This window comes from Monodelphis domestica, chromosome 4 (assembly GCF_027887165.1).
Source record: "Monodelphis domestica isolate mMonDom1 chromosome 4, mMonDom1.pri, whole genome shotgun sequence".
In the NCBI taxonomy this organism is placed as follows: domain Eukaryota; kingdom Metazoa; phylum Chordata; class Mammalia; order Didelphimorphia; family Didelphidae; genus Monodelphis; species Monodelphis domestica.
The window spans coordinates 55064187-55081629 of NC_077230.1; positions in this window are offsets into that span (position 1 = coordinate 55064187).

Genomic DNA, 17443 nt, shown 5'->3' on the forward strand with positions numbered 1-17443 from the left:
ATTATATCTTGTATCACCATGTCCAGTTTGGTGTTTATTTCTGGCTTATCTGGGAGTCCAATTATTCTTAAATTATCCCTTCTCCCCCTATTTTCCAGATCTATCACCTTGTCGGTGAGATATTTTATGTTCTCTTCTAATTTCTTGGTATTTTGGCTTTGCTTTATTGATTCTTGCTCTTTTACACGATCGTTGTCTTCCAGCTGCCTGATTCTGGCCTTTAAAGCCTGGTTTTCTTTTACAGTTTGGTCAAACTGGTTTTGTAGATGCGTGAATTTCTTTTGCATTATTTCCAACTTTTCCTCCCAGAAGGCTTCCATCTTTTTGGTCATTTCTGATTCAAATTCTTCATAGGTTTGTGGAGAGTTTCCATTTCCTTTGGAAGGTTTTGGAGCATTTTCTTTTATATTATCTTCTGTCTGCTCTGTATTTTGTATTTTGGCTCCATAGAATGTGTCCAAAGTCGCCCCTTTCTTCTTATTTTTCTTGGTATTTTGGGGCTTCTGTGGTTCTGTGGAGTTTGTCATCTCTGAATGTGGAGGATTAGTTTTTCTTGTCTCTTTCTGGTGTTCAGAGGCAGTCCTGGGCAGATAGTTCTATGGGCTTTCCCTGGGTTAAACTGAATATGCCTCACTGGAACTGGAATGGAAGGGTCGGACCACAAGGCCACACTCTCCCCCCGGCTCGCTTTCCGGAAGTTGCCTTCAGAATCGCTGGCCGTGAGGCTGTTTCGCAGGCCTGCGGGGGGATGGGCTGCCGCTTCCCCAAGCTCCGAGAGCACAGACTTTCACTGAGACTTGGATAGCAGGATCCAGCCCGTGAGGCTGTCTTGCCCGCCCTGAGGGTTGCTGTTGTTTTGACCAGCTCTCTGCAGCGGAAGCCCCAGGCAGTAACTTTCACCGGGACTGTAGAAGGCCCTGAGGGTTGTTGTTTCCGAGGACCCTGCTCTCTGAGCCGGCCGGGCTGCGGCTTCCGGGAGCCTTGGACTCTGCGCTCCTACCCCTGAGGTCCGAGTGATCTCAGGTTCTGGCTTTTAAGGGGAGCCGTACCTTTTGAACCGGGTCCAGGTCCAGGAGGAGGGTTCCCAGGGTCTGTGCTGTTGATCGTTTTGAATTTCGGCGCCTTAGGAGCTTATCGTTTGAGATTGGTCGGGAAGGGTTTTCCGGAGATCTGAGCTTTAGCTTTCTCTAAGCCGCCATCTTAACCGGAAGTCCGACAAAAGCTTATTTTTGAGAAGGGGGTGGTGGTATGTAATAGAGGAGAAGAGAAGCTTAGCCCAGCACAGCACAGCACAGATGAAAGAGTATAAAGGATAAGATTGACTTCAAGGTCACATTATAGTGAGAAAGGGAAAGAGGGAGACTGCATGAAAATCATCCTCTGATGATTGTATACAGTAAGTAACATTTAGAGTATAATAAATACTAGCTGACAACTTCTCTTATGAATTAACAAGATTTGTGAAAACTAGGATGCAGTTAATTAGCAACCAGGAGAAGAGCACAAATGGTCAAATGAATATAATTCTAAGCACAATCTATGTGACCCTCAAACCTCCTTGTGCCCCAGTTTCCTTATCTGTCAAATGAGAGGGTTAGATGAGATAGTCTCTGGAGAAACTGTGATCTTATGAACACTAAAACAAAAGTATTCATATACCAGCTTTATTTTTAATTGCAAAATTAACCAACATGAAATACATTCAAACATAAAAAAGATTGTACATGAAAAGTTATTTTAAAATAGTTTGTTTTAAATTAAGTATATATTCAAACTTAACATAGATAAAAAAGGTGCATCTGGTTTCTATTTCCATTCTAAAATGTTTTTTCTTTGCCTTGTGTAATTTTAGGTTTTATTATTGTTCTTTCTGTTCTATTCTTTTTTTAAATCATTGCCTATTAATTCATTCTAGCTCTCTCACCCCCATCAACAGAGGCCTCCCTAATAATAATATGCATAATTAAGTCAAACAAATCAACACATTGACCACAATTGGAAATGTGTGTCTCACACTGACCATCTAGCCCAGAACTTCTCTGCTGAGAGGAGGGTGAATCAGAAGTGTTTATCAGCTGTCTCTTGGGGATGAAGCATGATGTTCCCAGCCTGAAAAACCTAATCACAATTTCTTCTTGGATTTGGGCAGATAAGTATTGGAGGTGCGAGAGAGATTTATTTCAGTCCCTGAGAATGAAGACAGCTACAGAATCCTTGAAGACCAAAGTTTAATCACATGGTTGCCTTGAAGATGTAATGAGGTAATACATGTATGTATTCCTCAGAGAGTCTAAAAGCAGCCAATCAAAAGATTTTTACTTTTTAAAAAATCAAAAACTTATTTTCTGTCTTGGAATCTGTACTGAGTATCTGTTCCAAGGAAGCAGAGTGGTAAGGGCTATGCAATTGGGGTCAAGCGACTTGCCCAGGGTCATACAGCTAGGAAGTGTCTGAGCCCAGATTTGAACCTAGGATCTCCAATCTGCAAGCCTGACTCTATTCATTGAGTCACCTTGCTGTCCCTCAATAAGTATCTATTACTTGCTTATTATATCCCAAGCCAAGTGCTAAGTGCTAGGGATAAAAAAAAAAAAGCAGAAACAGATCCCTGACATCAAGAAGCTCACATTCTAATGAAGGAAATAACATATCAATAGCTAGGCACTTACAAAATAAATAGCATGTAGATGGAAGGCAATCTGAGAGCAGGAAGCATTCATGTCTGAAGTATGCAAGATGCCTGAGAGTGAGGAGGGCTTGGTGACATGAAAGCTGCCATTTTGAGCCAACTAGGAGAATGGGGGTACCCTTGGTAAGAATAAGGAAGTGTGGAAGAAGGTAAAACTTGAGGAAAAAGATGCACTGTCTTTTGGACATGCTGACTTTGAGATGCAAGAGTCCCAAGTGACACAGTCAAGTATCCAAAAGGAGCTGCTTATTTGTGACCAAGTGAAAAACAATATGTGGATGGCTCAAGCTTGGCCCTTGGTGTGGACGTGCCACAATGGGAAAATCACCAGACCAACACCTGCAAAGGTTTAAGAGGTTAGCTTAGATCTACCCAGGGCTACAGGTGGGCCAATAAGCCCCAGTTGGTGAACAAAGCACTGACAAAGTCCAAGACATAGAATAGGAATTCACCTTCCTGGTTACAATGCACAAACCACTGGAATAGTGCTACAACTGTACCACCACATGCCCCTGCTACTTAGTTCAAGGCCACAGCTATGAAAAGATCAGAACTGAACCAGTACAAGGCCAAGTTCCAAAAGCAAAAGAGATATCTTGATTTATACTCCAGAGCAAAATCTTCCCAGTAAGAAAATTCTGACCACAGGTCCAGAAGAGTATTTTCATCAGGTCCTAATAAGAATGTCAGCACTCAAACTGGTATGCCTTTCATGGTCCCACAACTTTGTCATCAGAAGGTCTCAAATACCAGACTAGGTCAAGAACCATAACGTCCATGGACTTTGGAACATAGATGAGAACAATAACTGATCTTGTAACATTAATGTGTGAATCAGCCAGGACCCAATGTGGCATCCTTTCCATGCATATAGTGTATAACACATTAATATATAAATAGAGCATCATGTCAGGATACATGATAAATCTTATTTTCCTATTTTTCTATGATTGTTTTCTGCAATCCCTTATGGGATTTTTACACTATTACCAGATTTATGTTATTTGCTGTTGGGTTGTGGGTGGATGGAACCTATTACATCTATAACACTCAGAATCATTTATTCCTATATACCTCTACTGAGCTTATGTTTATTAGTGTTACATAAATGTAGAAATCTGTTTGTTTTTTTTTGTGATTGTTAAGAAAATAAGGGCAATAGTACAATGGCTGACCAGAGATTCAGAAGTGAAACAAATGTTATTGGTAATTCAAACTAAAATTGAAACTATGGAACAAACTATTAAGGATGGAATGATACATAATAATGGTGTTGGATATGGTTTACAGGAAAATGATATGGGTGATGATGTAAATGACATTAATATTAAAAAAGAGAATGCAGAATTAAATAAGACCCAAGTTAATCTGTTTCCTCTAAGGGATATACCAGTCATCACTCAGGATGAATTATTTAAAATTAAAACCCATAAGCTCCAGAAAACCTAGAAACAATCAAGTGTAGAACCCTTCGCTTTTTTGTCGAGTCAAATAAGGTCATGAAAGAATTCCAGAGGGTGATTAAAATCTTTGATGGGGTGCCTTGAGATTAAAGATAGAAGCTCCTAAATAGTGGTCCCAGCACCTTACAACAACCAATTCCACTTTGCCCCTGTGGGCACCCTCCTTCTATTGGAAGCAGCCAAGCAAAAAACTACTACCCAAAACATGAATATATAAAACAGAATTCATGGGCTGTGTCCTTTGTGAATGACAAGGATATAGAAAAAAATCTTCACATGAAAAAACACATATCGATGGCTCAAGACTCACTCCTTGACCTTGAGATTCCACAATAGGAAGACCACCAGACCAATACCTTCAACGGTCAACAGGCTTAGGTTTGGACAAGGCCAATGCCACTGCTGAGTCAATAAGGCCCAAGTGGCAGAAAAAAGTTCCAACAAGATAGGACTTCACCTTCTCAGTTACGATGCACAAACCTCTGAAATTGGGCTATAACTGCAGGACCACAGGCCTCTGCCTCTTAGTCCAAGGACAAAGCTATGAAAAGATCAGAAGTGGACAAGTTAAAGGGCCAAGACCCCAAAGTAAAAGAGATCCTGATCTGTGCTCCGGGACAAAATCTTCCCAATTAGGATATCCTGGCCATCAGTTCATAATATATTTCTCAGATCCCAGTAAGAGTACCAAGACCAAACTGCATGCCTTCTATGATCCCACAACAGTCAGCTATGTCATTAGAAGGTCCCAAATATCAGACCAGGGCAAGAAGCATAATGTCTTTAGACTCTGGACTATAGACAGAGAAAACTAATTTTACAGTGTTCATGAATCCCTTAGTCGTGGTCAACAGGGAAGTCTTTCTGTGCAATGATCATCTAGATAAGCCTCTTGCAGACTCAGATGACAAGACAAATGATACAGCTGAACCACTGCCACATACTGATCACCAACCCACAAGTACACTAGACACCAACTTTGGAGCAGAGAAGCTATTCCACGCCTAAATCAACAGACCACTACTCAGATGGCCAGTGATGACATGCAGAAACTTGAATAGAATGGGCTTCACAGCACCAAGATGAATCTATACCTAGCTTGACCCAAGAAGCCAAATATCTACTGGGGCCCAGTCACCAGGCCAAACCTGTCTTCAGCCCCCAGCTCCACTCTGAGGTCATACAGGGTGCCGACCATCAGCATATACTGCAACTGCACTGAGACCAGAATATCTGGCCAGTTGAAACCCACGTTAAACAAATATCTGGCCATAACAATATAGCAGAGGTTGCCTTTAGCTCTGAACACCCAACCATGACTCCACTTGGTCACCACCAAGCACAGGTAGTCCCTTACTATGACACTGGCTTCCGGGCTCCACCTTCACTATATCACATGCATTTTCAAGCTAAGGACCCCACATCTAGGAGCAAAGCTGTACAGGGCTCTGAAATCCAAGCTGTACCTCTGCCCTTTATTTACCAAAAGGCCAGGAACACACCAAGTTCTTATCCCTTGGTCACACCTCCACTGACCACAACTCTACCTGGTTCCAGTCCCTGGACATAGTGCTTCTACCAAGACTTGGGGACCATTTAGAGGCTTCGCCAAACCCCAGTGACTGATACACAACTCCATCTAACCTATCCAACCAGGTAAAACTTTTATTTGGCAAAGAATACCAGAGCATACTCCCAAGAGGTCTGAATGATAAGACAACACATCCAACAAGCCAGTACTCCTCATGGCCCCAGATAACAGACTGAGGTTCCAATAGGTCAGTATCACCAGGCTAAGGCTGCATCAAGCTCTGACCACTGAGATGAGACTCAATCTGGGTTCCAACACCAGACCCAGACTGTTCAGAATAGAGAAGCTCCCTGGTATTTAAATGACATCAAACCATGCACCATCCATGGGCGGACTCTCCTCACACAAACTGTTGATGACATCATCAATTCCAATCCCAAGGAGAAATTAAAAAGTGACCTTAATAACCAGGTTTTCTTGTATAGGATAAAAAGATTTCCCAATCCCATTCATCAGCCTGACCAATATATGCCATCTAGTTATGCATTCTAATTAGTCTGTGTCTCATGGATTCTAAATGGCTGCTGCCACAATCAGAGAATGAAAAACCTTTTTCAGGCACGATTGGTGGCCATACCAACATCTCTGTCTGGTTCAGAGAAGACCAAAGTGAAAATTTTCCTTAAAGTGCCCTACTCAAAGGAATGCTCCAATTCCAGCCTTGGATACTTCAATTCTGCTAAGACTAAAACTTCAAACCCTGAACCAACTTTTCAGTCCTGCTCCCAATCAGACCCTATGTCTCCAAAGTTCACCTGACATGACTTCCTCCTTGCCAAAGACCAACAGTCAAGGGAGATTAAAAAAAAAACCCAACTATATGTAAAGAGTCATTCCTGATGAGTGATACCCATGAAAAGCAACAGTACCAGAGAAGAGGAACAAAGGAGATAGGGGACACTTTTGAGTTTTCTCCTAAAAAAATTTCAATGAAAGCAAAGTAAAAAATAAATCACCAGCTTTTTTTTTAGAATTAATTGACCCTTTATGTGTCTTTCACATTTGTATCTCATTATATAGATTCTCCTTTCCCAGGCATAGAGATTGGGAAATCTCTCACATTCTCCCTTTCATTCAATTCTTTACTCTAACTTCTAGTCAAACAGATTGTACTCAAACTGAATGGTTCTTCATGGGAAAGAAAAAACAAGCAAACATCATTTCTTCCTCTGCCATATGCTGTTTTTTACTAAGTTAGCAAATCTCGCCCCCCGAAAAGACATCCATGATATTTATAAAGCCTTTATTCAGAAGGGGATAACCCCAAATCCTAGCCTCAATGGAGAATCATGCTGATAGTTCCATACTTCAGTATTTCAATAATTCAAGAATTTAATCAATAATAGTATAGATGACAAATATGTGAAGCCTTAATAGATAAAATTAACTTCTATTCTGTTTTAAAAAATAATTCACCATGATCAGATAATGAGGTTATTTATCCAAACATAAATGAGCTTGTCTTGCCATGAAACACTATGTTGGATCAACATTTGAAGTCTTTACAAATTGGCAGAACATAGAACAGCCTTGAAGAACTCACTATCTCTGCACTATGATGTGGCATCATATTAACATTTCAGATGGCAAGATTATTATAGTGGAAATAAAGTATTCTGTACTCCTTAGAGCTGTGAGGTTTATAAGATGAACCATTTCCTTGGTAAGGTCTGCACACAGTAGTTTTTGCTGTCCTCTCAATCCTGGTATCACAAATCTCATTATACACAGAAACCCATCTTCAGGGGTGGAATGAGGCACTGAATAGACGGGATGAAAGTGTTAAAAACCAGTGAATTCCAGGACATTCAGTCATCAAGTGGATAGTATGGTTTTGTGGACAGGTAAAGACGTCACATTAAATTAATCACTGGGTCCTTTTTTGTTTGCCATTTCAAGGCTTTGTGTGGCGCTCCCTAGTTTCCTGAATACTGGTTTATTTCTGATTAAGGAGATCTTGTTCTATTCCATTACAATGAAAAAATGGTTGACTCTAAGAGCTACCTATACCTCATTCTGTCTAAAGGTTCCAGATGATTAAAGTCAATTACATCAAGTTTATTTTTAATAATTTCTGCTCTATTAATTAAAAATGGACACTTCAAGGTAAGAGTCTGATCCAGTTATTTTGTGAATCACCTCTAGGTTAATCTGGGGGTGTTGGTTGTGCTATGATGCTACTGTTGAGGAAAATGTGGAGAAGGTATGGTAAGAGCATATCACACCAGCCTAAAAACATCATTCTTAACTTTAGACCTTCTTTGCCTTTTCAAAGTTCTTAATTTTGGACCTTTGTTTTCTACCATGGATCCCTTTGACAGTCCATCACTCTTATAGAAAGCTCAGAACAATGTTTTAAAATACTTGAAGTAAATAAGTTCATAATGATGTAACTTTTCCCATACAAGTTCAAGAACCCACATAGATCTGTACTGTGGTTTTGATTGATATTTAGTAAGAGGAAAGTGTCAGGAAATGTCGAAGTGAACATACGTGTGTTTGTGCCTTTTCAGCAAGCATTTGGTGAGAGGTCATAGGTCTCTTTGTGGGCCTCATCATCACAAATTTTTTTATACTGATGAGATCCATATACAAAATTTCTAGGTCTTTTGAATCCTTTTTTAAATCAAGAGTTCTTATTCTGGTGTCCAAGGTCCAACATAGATTTCAGGGAATCCATGAACTTGAATGTAAAGTAATTACATGTTTATTTTCACTAATCTCAAATCAAAATCACCATTTCCTTTAATTAACACTTTGTATTTAATAATTCTGATAAGAGGGCCAGAGGCTCAACTAAATTGTGAAAAGAGTCCATGAAACAAAAAGGATAAGAATTCTTTCTCAAGACAGACTATTTATAGAATTTAGAGGGGAAGTTACTGTTGGAGAAAAATGTTCAGGATTTGTTCTGTCATTTTTTCTTTTGGATATTAAAAACCTATTAAGGGATTTACTTTCCTTCTTTTCTCCCTTGCCTCAACTTGTCTCCCACAAAGCTCTAGGATTATTCAGGGATATCACAGGAGAAATCTCTAGAGGATTTAGGACTTTCTGATGGAGAAAATGGAGAAAAGGTGAACCTAAGAAAAATCTCAACTCGTGTTCTGATTTATCTTTGCATCCAGAAACTGAATGGATGAATGAAAAGTTTTCATGTTCCACCAGCATAAAGGCATTAGCATAAGATCAAGAGATGACTTGTTCACTACATGAGTGAGCAGTTTGTCAGTCCAGTGAAGGTACCATGATGCTGCCTGTAGTCACTAGAAATTAGAGTTTCCACTTCCAGTTAGTGCTAGGTGTAAGTAACAGACATTTTCCATTCCTCGTGTGAAGAGTGTTTATGCTCAGATGCTTTCCCCATATCCTAGGACCCAGACCCACCAGGACCAGACAAACATAGCACATCTTCTCTGTCAGATTCTTAGGGCAAATGACTACCATCACCCCTCAGATAGTCTCTACAATTCATCTTTAAATCTATGACCCCATGATCCAATGAGCCTTAGTTCAGTCTCTGCATTTCTGATGCAAGGTTCTCTACTATTCAAATCCCTCAACTTAGAGCTTCCACCCACTTTAACTACTCGTAATTCACTTCTTATATTTAGAGCTGTGCTTTTTTCCCACTGAAATCTCTACCATTATTTTATTTATAGACATTGTTCTATCAAAGTGTTTAATCAAAATGTTAACATAAAGGTTTAAGTATAAAATTCACCATGTGCACTCTACACCCCAAGCCTCTCCATTTAGTCCTGCTCCCATATCAAAGCAGAAAAAAGATCCTATTGGGATTGATGTCTCTTGCCCTACTTCCAGGCATAGCCTCCTACTTGTAGGTCTGTAATAAGCCTCTGATCTTACATGCCCCTAGCTTTCTTCTTAAGGAGAAGGGAGTGTCACTCTCCTATACACAGAACCAGTTGGAAACTATGTGAATCTTACTTGATGGGTGCAGGAAATGAAATGTTGCTCTGATATATCTCTGCACATCTCAATCACTGTTTGGACCCCTCTGGGTCCTCAGTGCTCATATCTGAAGTCTGAACAGAAGTTTGTTGAATACCTTCTCTGTTTTTGAGGATAATCTTTATAGGAAAGAAATAATTTTTCCTATAATGTTTCATTATGTTTCATAGAATTCACTTGTAAGTTTATCTGTAGAAGGTGGACCATCCCTGTGGGCTCACCCCACCCCCAGCAGCCTGTATCACTTGCTCACTTTCTCTGGGATTGGGGATTTTAAGTACCTCTAAAAAATTGAATATTTCATGTTTTCCTTAAAATTGTCAGTTTCACTAGCAGATAATTGTATGTAAAAGCCTGATAAATCCTTATTTATATTTTTAAAATAACTTTAATTACTTTTGTTTTTGTTATTTGCTTTTTCTCTTCATCAGCTTATTATCAATTTTGTTAGACTTTTCAAGAATCAGTTCTTTGCCTTATCAGATCCAGAAACATTACATTTCTGTTTTCCTCTATTTCTCCTCTAGTTTTCAGATTTTGTCATTTGTACTTGTTTTAATATTTCTAATTTTTTTAATTCCTAAGAATTCTAATTATATATTCATTTTATTGATCCTCTGTATTCTGTTAATATTCTTTTCAGAGATAAAGTTTCTTCTGAGGACTGATTTACAAGTATCCCTGAAATTTTATGTTATTTCATTGTTACCATTTTCTTGAACTAATGTTCATACTTTCCATTATTTAAACTTTGTCCCATTTATCATTCAAAATATTATTCAATTTGATTTGTCTATGACTTGTTTATATTTATTTGTGGATTACCATTTTGATTCATTTATTATCTGAAAAAATTGCTTTCATTTTTCTTTTGTGTTGATTACTTTTTGCCTTAGTACATCAATCAACAAGTATTGGCAATTCAAATACAAGGATTAGAATGATCTGTGCTCTCAGTTAGGAATAAATTCTAAGAAGACAAATTTTTGTAAAGGTACCATGAAATGCTAAGAAATATTGATATACTTTAATGATCTAGTTCAAAAATGTGTGTAGGTCATTTGATTGTAATGCTATCAGCAATTCGTTCAGTGTGGTATTTTCCTTTTTACATAGGTTTGATCTAATTCTGAGAAAATAACAAAATCTTCTGTTACTGCATAATTAATTTTTTTTTGCTCTTTGACTCTGCAAATTACTATGTACTTAGATATATGAGCATATATATAGTTATTTTTTCATTGTCTAGGATGCCTTTAAGGAGAATATAATTCATCTTTTGACTTTATCAATTCTTGTTAACTTTATTCAAAAAAGCAGAATCATAACTGGTTTTTAGTAATATAATATTTCAATATTGTCTCATTTGAATCCTACATGTCTGAGCTTTATTATGTTTCATTGTAAATAATAAATTATTTTGTTAAGAATTGTAATCTATTTTGTTAAATTATTTGCATTTTCATCAATTAAACCCTATTTTGTTGTTTTTCCCTCTTATTTTAAGCCAACACTTATTCTCCACTACTTGTTTTTATTAATCTGATCTTGATCTCTTTCCATTGACCACCCTTCTTGTATCCATCACATACACATTGCTAACCTGCCAAATCTTACTTTTATAATAATATTTTCATTCTCTCCCTCTTTTCCCCCCTCCTCTCTTCTTTCTTCTGGTCTTTCCTCTCTATTCTCTTCTTCTTGCTCCTTGCCATTCTTTTCTCTTTTCCTTCTCAGTGGCTTAAGACAAGCAGCCCTTCTTGCAACCTTGACCTCATCATTCAAGGTTATAATCCTTGTGGAAACACTGTCTGGTAATTACATCTATAGATGCCCCTTATTGGCCAACTAATGACCCAGAAAGAAAGTTCTTATCACAGAAGTCTTTGGTTTTTTTCAAAGAGTTTACTATCAGAAACAGATATGGTTCTATTACTGTGAATGACACTAAAGATGCATTACCCATCTATCTTGCTTCTTCTTCATGAGAAGAAGCACCAAATCTTTTCATCTGACTGCAACTATACCTGCGGGCTATATGGTGGGTAGCCTCATAATATTAGGCTGCAAGTTCCTCGAGAGTAGGGATTGTATTGCTTTTATATTTGTATCTTCAATGCTTTCTAAAGTATTTTATATATGGTAAACACTTTAATAAATACTTCCCTCAATTGCTCATCAGCTCAGGGAGAGGGGCGGGAAAGAACATGAGTCATTTAACCATGGAAAAATATTCTAAAGAATTAAAAATATGTCCCTCATTCATTCCCTTTCACAACTCAGCAAAGAATCTAGTACCAACAGAATTTGCCCTGTGCCCCACTTATCCATTCTCTTAATTTCAAAGACATAAATTTGTGACAATCTTTCTCATATGTTGCACACATTCTGACTAATTTATTTACTCATTTCCCTATTCTAAAATAATTTTTCCCTCAGATCCTTAAACTGGTGGTTCATGAATTAGTTTTTTTTCCTTTGTATACATCTTTATAAATGTATTTATAATATAATTGGTTTCCTTTGTAGTTCTATGTATTTTACAGATTTACAAATATTCTGAGAATGGGTCCATAAGATTCATCAAAATGCCAAAGAGGTTCATGATATACTAAAAGTTATAGTGTAGAATATAATAACCGCAAAGACTGACATTTACATAGCATCTTAAAATTTGCAAAGTTCTTTACATATACAGTTTTATTTGAGGTCAGTGAGGTAGATAATAGTATAGACTATAAAATCTCTACCTTACAGGTAAGGAAACTGAAACTCAAGAGATAGATTAAATGACTTGTCCAAGGTCATGAAACTTTTAAGTATAAAGAGGAAATTGAAACTCACATCTTTCTAACTCTAAATCCAGGTCTTTAGCCATTACATCATGAGGCTTCAGTCACCTAAGCTGCTATTACTAGCTTTGTGCTTATATAATCCTTCATTGTTCTATTCCTGGTTCTCATTTGGTTTGACCTTCTATGGCATGTAAACTTTATTCTCATTTTTATCATGCTCATATTTAACTATTATATATATATTATATATATATATGTTGTTTTGTTTCTCCTCTCTCTCTCTCTCTCTCTCTCTCTCTCTCTCTCTCTCTCTCTCTCTCTCTCTCTCTCTCCTCTCTCCTTCTCTCTTTCTCTCTCTCTGTCTCTCTCTCTTAGAAATGAACTTTATTCCGCATTAGCTGCCTAAAATTTTTTGGTGTTTTAACAGTTCCAAAATTTGACAATGATGCTTCTTGGTTAGTAAACTTAGAAGTTTATCTTGATGTTCTGTGGACCTATAATTCCCTGGGGAATGGTATTCAGGGGTTTTTCCTCCATATCTTTTTTTTTTCACTAGAAAAACCATAGTAATTAGAGTATCTCTTTGAATCATGTCATCATTTCCAAAATTCTAGTTTTGTAGCATACTCATACCTACTATTCCTGTCTTCTGATTTTGTATGATTTCTTTCCCTCTACCATGCCTTTTTGCATTCCATGTCTGTCATTCTATTTTTAAAAGAAGCTACTATTTTGGAGAATGTTTATGTACATCATTCTAAATTAAATAAAGTCTTTACTCTCCTTACAAAACTTAGTTCTTTCTTAACAGTTCTCATTTCCATCCTTATTTCTTTGACCTCTTCATTTAATAATATGATTGCTCTTAATAATTCTGGAAATTTTTCAGAGGTGCTTCATTGTTATTTTAGGGGACCCTTATTTTTTTTCATTTTGCTGGTTACACTGCTTTGAAGTGTTTATTAATTATGATTTTTTCCATAGATTGCCCATTTTTTTCATCTTTTTTCAGATTTAATCAATCTCTGCTGATCTCTTCATTGCTTTTTCTATGGTGTCCCTATTGTAATTATGCTTCTCCTAAATGCTTTCCCTTCTATACTAGCTAGTTTTTTTTTAATTGTTCATTGCTGTTATGATCCTTCCCCCAAACTGTTTTTTTTTTGGAGTTCCTTTCTTTATGCTTCTGGGGTTGGGTAGAATTTTTAACCTACAAAGAGTAGAGATGACTAGTCAGGTCAGTGCCTCAGGGATACTGAAAAAAAAAACCACTTTAAAATGAAAGAACTAAAAATGAATCCTCTTTGGAGTGAGATAATTGAACACATTTCATCTCTCTCATGAGGAGATTAAAATATGGCTAAGAATTGTGCTTGAGAAGGATATTTCCTTCCCTAAACATATCACAGTCATTTCAGACTGAGAAGGTGCAAAATAAACAAACCACATAACTAGTTGACATATATTGACTTGGTTGATAAGTGAAATAACCCCTCTTCTGCCAAAGTATCTACTTACAAGTAGAAATTTCTATTTTTTAATTAGTAAGAAAAACAATTATATAATTAAAAAGAGTTACTATCTAGTGGTGCATGATTAAAGTCTTTTAAGTACCATAGAACTATTCTATTCTGTCTGGTGTGGACCAAGATTAAGCTTCATTTCAGAGATAAGTTCAAACTCACCTTGGTGGACAGAGATCATTGGAACCTCAATATAGTTGCTTGGACCTAGTAGAGACATGGTTCTGACGTATCAATTTGGTGGAACTATTGCCTCATCATCCAGACTACTTGAGGGCATGCTCTGTAGCTCTTTACACACTTGGATTCCTGCCCAGTGATTTAGGTCGAGGCAGGAGGGTAGAGGGAAGTTTTAGTCTAGACATTAGTACCTAATACAGAACTGAGCAGTGTGCAAAGCTAAGAATCTGATCAGAGTCAACTGGAATTATGGCCAGTGGAAGTTTGGCCCAGGGATGGGGAGGGCCTGGTAGTAAAGTAAGGACATAAATGTGGCTTGAATTCCAGAGTCCCAAATAGCCTTGCTCGTGATCTAGGCCCAGTGGAATTGGAGTCCTTAATGTTTGAGAACTTGGAGTCCTTAATGTTTGAGAACTTGGAGTCCTTAATGTTTGAGAACTAGTGAAAATGAGGTCCAGAAGACAGAGCCCCTCTACAGGGCATCCAGTGCTTAATGATGGGTACCCAGGAAGATTGTAGAGTAATGGTCACACCCAAAGAGGAATTTTACTTCATTGCTCAGACCTAATGTTTTTCATGAATGCGGTTGCAGAAACCATTGCAAGATCAACATTGTGGTCTGTATCTAATGAAGGGGTGGTTAGGGATGAGGACCGAGGGAGTGCTGTCTTGGCATGATGCTATGGACCTATTTTGAGTTGAGGTTCCTGGTTGTAGAGGCAGTACATGGCTCATTGGTTGAAGGAGCATTAGGCCTGCAGTCAGGAAGACCTGACTTGGAAATTTAGCCTCAGACACTTCCTAGCTATGTGACCCTGCAAAAGCCTCTTTATCTCTTATCGCCTCACAGAGGGATCCACTGGAGAGGGAAATGGCAAACCATTCCAATATCCTTGCCAAGAAAACCCCATGGATTGCTGTTGTCCATGCCGTCACAATGAGCCAGACAGGACCAAACAACAACAACATTGATGGTTGAGCCACAGTAGATTGTCGTCTTCATAGAAAGGCCTAGGACCTACCCTTTTGGGGTTATTCGGACAAGTCCTTGTAGATCAATGCCACTTTAAAGTGGTGTCCATTGGATGAGGCCAGAGGAATTATGGCCTGATTATTTAGAACTAGTGCAACTTTAGCTAAATGATTGCTCTACTGTGTAGGCAAGTCTTAGCGACTCCTAAGTATCTTACCATCCTAAGCAGGGACTAGTAGAGCTTTGATGATGCGGTCAATGCCTATGAAAAGTTCAGAGAGGATTCTGATCCAGTTTCCCAGTTACTGGCCAATTTTTTTTGGCTCTCAGTTCATAGAATGAATTGCCTTGATCTGATGTTTGAGAACTAGTGAAGGAACAAGTGTGGCAGTCAATCCCCATTTGTGGCATGGAGGGAATGTAGCTTTGGCCAGGGCATTGAGCTTGGGGCTTGTTGGATGGGTCCTCCATAGCCCAGAGTATTGCTCAGAGTATAGAACTGAAGAGCTTGCCTTAAAGAAAAGAATGTTATCTGAGCCAAGCTTTGACCGTGACACATTAGTTCAGACTAGATGTTTTCAGATGCTGCATTCACCAGGAGCAAAATGACATAGTTGAGCAAATGTAGCCCAGTGTGGAGGGATGAAATGTTGGAGCCAGGCAAGTTGTCTGCTCTTGGTCCAGCATCCGATTTGGTGATGTCATCTTTAGTCTGGTGACTGGGGCTTATTCGCTCATCGTGACCCAAACCTTGGAGCCAGGACATTTTAAGGATTCGTCTCTGGTTTTGAACCAATAGTCTAGACATAGAGCAACTTCAAACCTGAAGTCCAAGCTAATGGCAAGGGCAAAACTGAGGCATTTGGCAGGTGTCTGTGTTGCAGAGATATTTTAGCCATATCCTTTTAATTCAGACATATTGTAGTCTGTTTTATACTTTTAACATCAATACTCCATAGAGGAACAACTAATTGGGTCAAAGTCCTACATTTGATACATACTTGCTATGTGACCCGGGGTAAGTCATTGAATATCTCAGGGCCCCAAGCAACTCTGTAAGAGTGTAAATTGCAGAATAATTTCCAATCTGCATTGGTAGAGGGAGTTAGTTACCTCAATGGGATATCCCTTCACAAAGGAAATCCAAAGATAATGACAAAAACAAACAAACATCCTAGTGATTGCCCAGAGGTATAAACTGTACAACAGAAGCCAAATGTCTGAGAGAGTGAAAGAACACATTTAAGTGCTAAGGAAGAGGGGCTAGTATCTAATTCAGTGACCATGGTGTCACTACTAACTTGGCCTGGTGACAAAAGCCTTTTAGAAGGACATGGACCAAGGCTGCTGCTGAAGAAGGGATCACATGAGAGCAAAAATAGACAGAACATCCTGAAAATAAGGTAAAGCCCACCATTAGGGAGCAAGGCTTGAATACTATACATGTGTCAATTACCAGCAGAGAAGGGTGAACATGAATAGAGTAATTTTGAAGGAAAAATGTTGGCCAAGGAAACAGAGTTTATGGAGTCGGGTCAGTAGAAACCCCCAGGCTACATTTTATTCCACCGGATTGATGTATCTTGAAGGAGATTGCTAATAACAGAAAAAATTCATTTTTCCAACAGGAATATCTGGTCTTTATCAATTTCTGTGACTAAGGCTTTCGCACCCTCACTGTTGCTCTTTTCTTTTCTATTATAAAATGCTACTGATTGACTACATACTGTAAACCAGACTAAAAAGCTTAAAAACCCTATCTGTATCCTAAGAGGCTGAAGCTACTACAGACCTGAACAATATTCCTTAATCTACTGATGACTTTCTTTTCCTTTTAATTTGGCTACTTATTTGAAACTCCCTCCCTCCCCGCCAATGGAGGATAAGATTGCCGCTGGAATCTCAAGGAAATCAGTCTGGAAACTCTAACTATGCAAGTTCGGACATTTCTCTAAACTAGAAATGCCAGAGTTTTGACTAAGGTTCAATTTAATTGATTCTGGCAGATTTAAGCATTCATGTGCTTTTCTTTAAAATAAACAAATTACATATCATCAAACCAAGGCTGCAAAACCATATAGATCAACTAGACCCTTGTCAAAACCCACCCTATTTCCCCTTTTATATCACCCAAATAGTCATGCTTGTGACTCTATATTTTCCCTAATCCCAAAATGACTTTCACCAGAAGGAGCTATAAAGATCACAAGCACCAGAGTATTTCAAATATCTCACAATTTAAGTCCATCTTTGA